A 6,052-nucleotide genomic window follows, 5' to 3' on the forward strand; every position below is an offset into this window, starting at 1 on the left:
ACTATTAGTCTGAGGGCAAATCATCCAAAATGAAACTAATAATTTCACAGTCCCTCTTTCCTTTTAAAGCTGTGGGAAATTCCATTCAGATTTTCAGAGACCTATGGCCTCTTTCTTCCACCAGCATGGCACAGAAACACAGGTGTCTCATCAGGTGAACCCGTGTCCAGTCCTGGCTCCCTGATAGGGATCTGTAGGATATCTGCTGGCCACATTTCACCAGCCTACTACAGCTTTATAGGCGCATGGGAAATGTCTTGTGTGCTTGCCCTTTGAATTACAATAAATTAACTCATCTGCCCACACTTATTAATTGGTTCTTGATTTGCAGATCTTACATTTCAATAAACATAATCATTCCACCAGTTTGCTGGCTGTTGAGTCTTATTTAGGGGTCTGGGGGCAAGAGTCCCATTGGATCAAACCACAACTCATCTAGCTCAGCATCCCATTTCCCACAGTGGAAACTGGATCCCTCTGGGAAGCTCCTAAACAGGTCATGAGGAGGCTGGAAAAGGAATAGATCCCAGCAACTTTTAAAACATCTACCAAAGTGGGAATTTTCCATCTCTTTCCAACAAAGCAAGCCACAAGAAAGGTTTTCTTCCACAACTGGATGTAACAAGGGATCACGTTACTTGTTTGCACCTCACTCCTCCTGCATATATGTGTGAATCACCAGGAATACATCATCCTTATAGCAATGCTCTTAATTGAATTCACTATACGGCCCTTAAATTTCTATTTTCCTTTCAAGCTAATGTATGAATCATGCTGTAGGTCACATAGAAACTTTTAAATGCTTTGCAAGACCGCTTATGCCTCTTAAATCTGTACAATTACCTTACAGATGGTACATGGGTGGCAGATCAACACGCAAGCACAGGCCAATGCGAGCATTCCTGCCTCACGGTTCAACTTTTTATTGTACCCAAGCCCTCTGCTCAGCGAGAACCGCTTTATCTGAATCAAAATACAATGAGTAATGTAACAGCAGGACATACAGCATAAGTTCACGAGGCCAAGTGCTCCTTTGTTGTATGTGGCACTTTACAGTACTTCCCAAGGCACTCCATGCTTCCAGTAATGAGGGAAATGAGCATTTATTCACATGCTGGCCATTCCAATTGCTGTTAGCTCTGCGGTGGTGATTTAATGTAATTGCGTGTTCAGTGTATCGAGATGACCCGGGTACAGAATCTAGATTAACGTTTCTTTTGTCTTGGAAGCTTATGAGAATTGACGAGGATACAGTAGGTTTGAGGTCGGGCCATTCAAAGGAAAGAAGATTAATAATTCCATTCAAAAGCTGCAGAACATGCAGTTCAAATGGTTCCCCATTCAGAGCCCATGAGATGTCTTAATCATAATGATGTACAAAAATGTTGACAGCTCAGTTTACAGAAATCTCTCTCTCTCTCTTGAAACAGAAATGCTAGTAAATTAAAATCTGGATGTTTCTATTAAAATAAATAAATCATTCTTTGCAGAGGGAATTTATGTATGTAGTTTTGAGTCTCTCACATCTTCATGAACTCAGAATACTTTAGTATTCTGAAATGGGCCATTCAAATAATATACAGTAGTACCTCGAGTTACAAATGCCCCAGGTTACAAATGCTTCAGGTTACAAACTCCGCTAACCTGGAAGAGTTACCTCGAGTTGAGAACTTTGCCCCAGGATGAGAATGGAAATCGTATGTCGGTGGTGCAGTGGCAGCAAGAGGCCCCATTAGCGAAAGCGCGCCTCAGGTTAAGAACAGTTTCAAGTTAAGAACGGACCTCCAGAACAAATTAAGTTCGTAACTAGAGGTACCACTGTACAAATTTGTTGTTGTTGTTGTTTAAAAAACACTAAAAACATATAATCCCTTCTTGATGTTTCATGTACTCAAAAATATAGGAAGTCAGATTTGCTTGTGTTGAAAAAGCTCATTTTATATTTTTTAAACATAGACATACAGTTTCTGACAGGAGGGAAATCTGTTTTATAACCATACAAACTGATCATTATTGTGAATTTCTGGAGAAACCGTTAAGCAAAACTCTAAGGGGATCTATATTAGTATGGAATTGCATAATTGTATGTGCATGCTCTGAGCTTCTTTTCTTTCCCCCTCTTAGCTGTTATGTTGACAGCAGCAGTTTTGACAACAATAATTGTATCAAGTACATACTTTATCCCAGTAGTGCAGTTAGATATTTTCAGATACTTTATGGTCTCGCATTGCACTTTAGATGGTAAAGTGTATTACTTCACCTCAATATGTGGTGAGCCAGCCCTATTGTGTTTGAGGGCCCTCTGACAGCTGAGTGGGTCCTTGGACTTATGCCCCAATCTCTTGCCTTTACAGCTTCATGACCCTGTTCCTTCTTTATACAAATCTTCTAAGTATATTTGTGTACACTGGTTGAAGATTCATGCTTCCCTGCTTTGCTCTCATGTATGTGTCTGACTATTCCCCCAAAACTGATCAGTTTCTCATGCTTTTCAATAAGGTCCCCCACCCCCACCCTGAAGTCTCACTGAACCTCAAACTGCTACTTCAGAAAAAGAAACCCCTCCTTTTTTTTAACATTGGCATTTATTTCTCTTTCGCTTTCTGCAAGTTACCTTGTGTCTTCACAATGTCTCCAGATAATTAATCTCTTTGACAAGTTCCACAGGGATTTGCAACTCACATGTTGCAGTCAAGTAATTCTGTGTAAATTTAGCCCGAAGACAGCTTTCACCTTCAAGTGTTACAAATTAACTGCGATTGATTGAAGAAGATATGATATGCCATTTTGTTCTGTGGGAGGCGAAACGGTTCCTTATGATTGAAAACAGATATCTTTCTCTTAGGTATTTATGCTATTTGCCTTATGATTGTCTCATATTATATGTGGTGGGTCCCTGCATACTTACAACAGCTTCTCTGTATGAACAAGCCTGCTCTATGAATCCCTCTCATTGGGGGTGGGGAAAGACAGAGGTCCCCCCTCCAATCTTCCAGATCTTCTTAGAGAACAGTTGCATATAGTAAAGCCTAACTGAAGCATCCTCTCTCCATCTTAAGACCATAACTTAGGGCTCATCCAGACTTCCTTTTATGCTGAGTTTCTAGGCACAGGTCCATGCTTTAAAGCTCTGTATCTGAGTGCTTTTATTTATTATTATTTTTCGCCCCAGCACTTTCCCCACAAAAACCCATTCTTTACTGCTGAATCAGATCAAGGGGCAATTTGTAGGGAACTCAAATTGCCATTTGCTCTGATTCAACATTAAAGAGTGGGTTGGGGGGGCACATGGAACTTTAACGTGCAGGCCTGTGCCTAGAAATTGTGAGGCAAAAAGTAAATGTGGATTAGCCCTAAATGTTTCAACACTAAGCATATGTTTTCCCTGCCCTTTCTGCTTTGCTAAACAGCAGCCCTGATGGAGTTATGGAGTACTCAAAACATATTTACTATTTCATAATGTTTCAGTTTCTCCTTTTAAAAATGGGTAGCTTTGTTTTTGAAATGAATAAATTAACACCTGCATAGCATCATAGGATGTGGCATTACTGTTTTATTAAACCATGGCTGAGTGATTACACTAAAGCTTAGTATTAAGTGTGAGCCTTGCCCAGTGCCTTAACTATGACTTGTTTACTGCCAACAAGCCAGTCTGAAGCTGTGTTTTGTTGTTGGTGTATGAGGCATGGTTTAACTATGGTTTGGCATTACCGGCAAATCAATCATCTTTCCCTGACTATGGTTTGTTTGAGCATCCTCACTAAATTAAAAAGGCATGAGGCAAGAGCAGATGGAGAACAAACCAAACTTTGGCAAAAGAAACTGTGGTTAGTCTGATGCTCTGTGAGACAACTTATTAACTTGTTGTTGTGCAAACAAGGCCAGTATCTAACCTAGCAGTATTCTTCTGCAAATACTTTGAAATGATAATTAGCATCTCTGTGTTGTGGGGGGAGTGGAATTGGGCAAATGCCACATAGTGGAGTACTCAGATGACCACTGCAAGTTCTGGATGCCACATTATGTGCAACTGTTTGAATCGAAAGATCTGCTTTGCAATGCATGGTCGATGTTAATGGATTTCCTGTCTCTCTGGTAAGAGATTGCTCAAGACTCCAATTTAATATGATATTGAAGTATGGAGCCAGCTTTAATCATGCAGTCTTTTAAAGTGCTATTGTTCTTAGTCTTCAGAATAAGAAGCCATATAGAGCTAATTGCCCTTTTAAAATGTGGTTTTTTTGAGTGTGAACCACCCTGAGACCTCTGGGTATAGGGCGGCATAGAAATTCTAATAATAATAATAATAATAATAATAATAATAATAATAATAATAGCAGCAACAACAACAATAAATAATGCATTGCTCAGTATAATAACTGAAGTGGGCTTGACATTTTAAACTGTTTTTCTTTTCTTTCTTTTCTTTCTTTAAAACGATGTTGCATTATGCTTCACAGATGTCGGTGCCCTATCATTTAAAAATAGAAACATGTCTTTTAAATCAGAGTCAACTTTAAGCATGATGTTCTTTAATTGACTATCAAAGAGCGAGAAATTAAGCAGTGGTGGAACAAAGTAGTATTTCATATACCCTTCATTTGGTTATAAATAGGACCTAGACAGACAAAAAGTTTTCTGAGAGTCCCCCCCCCCCCGCAACAATACATTTTGGAGATTTAAAATCAAGTTGGCTGATGGATGAAGACTTGCAAATGCCAGCTTGCAAATGGTGGGGAAGGGAGCTACGTTCTTAAAAACCCATGACAGGATATCATATTAAAGGTCCATTGCTCTCCCTACCCTTCACACCTGAATTGATGCTGATCGGGCAGCAGATATGGAATTGTACCTGGGAGTTTTGGTACACCTGACATGGACTCATTGTGTAACTTTGACCAACCGTCACAATTTTTCAGCTTCTCTTCCCCATCTGTAAGAGATGTATATTATCTGTGACCCATTTTACAGGATCAGTGTATGAAAAAAGGATTGTGAGCATTGTGGAGCTTGCTACAGTTCACAACTGCCATGTTTACCTAGCATTTCCATAGCAGTTAATAGCATTTAATTCCATAGCAGTTAAAGTCACAAGGCACGAGTCCTGAGCACTGAAGCACCTTAGGGAAGGAGGATAGTCTACCAAACCACATCAACACTAAGGCTGTGGCAGCTTTGTGCACCATTGATCAAGTCAGTGCTAGCCCTACCATTAGACAGAATAAGTCAATTGCCTTAGCTAACAAATACTGTGGGTAGGTGGGTGGGTGGGTGGGGGAACAGTAGCAGTCCCTTCAAACCATTTTTCCATGAGCTGCCAGCCATTCCCAAACTTTGAGCAGAGCTGTGTGTATCTAAGGATGGTTGAACCTGTCAATCCTGGTTACTCTGTTTCCGTTTCCCAATTTTAAGCTCAGTTCTCCACATTTGCATATGAGCTTGTGATTTTTAAAAAAGTCCTTGTTAAAGTTCATCAGCATTTTAGAACACCTTTCTTACAATATGCACTTTTTGTATGCAATTTTGCCCGAAATACACATTTTTGTAAAGCACTTCCCTCCTAATACAATGCATTTTTGTATGATGCTGTCACGAATAGATGTATTTTGATGCACATTTTGCCCCAGCAGATGTGCTTTGGGGCTGGAGAGCTGCATTGCAATATTCAGGATCAGATTATCAGAAAAGACGACTATTTCTTTTCTTGCACTGCTAGTACAAATGAACTAAGTTTGCCTTTAAAGGCAAACTGAATCAAATTTCTCCCCCATCTCTCTTTCTGCCACAGGGTTGTCATACACCCATTAAACTGCCCCCTCAGGTTCACTGGATGCTATTTTGTTGCCAGTATTGAAGGAGGACTCAACTGCCAGTGCTGTCAGGCTTAGTACATGGACTGGAGAACTGCCATCTTTTCCTTCATGTCAAGCAGCAGAGCGTTACCTTGGGCTGGCCCTGGGCTGAGTCCTTAAAGAAAGCACTTTCTTTTTAAGTGTTTTGGAATTGTCTACTCTTTAACCACACTCTGTTTGACATGGTCCATGGAGCGGTT

This window comes from Podarcis filfolensis (assembly GCF_964270895.1).
Source record: "Podarcis filfolensis genome assembly, chromosome: 4".
Taxonomy (NCBI): Eukaryota; Metazoa; Chordata; class Lepidosauria; order Squamata; family Lacertidae; genus Podarcis; species Podarcis filfolensis.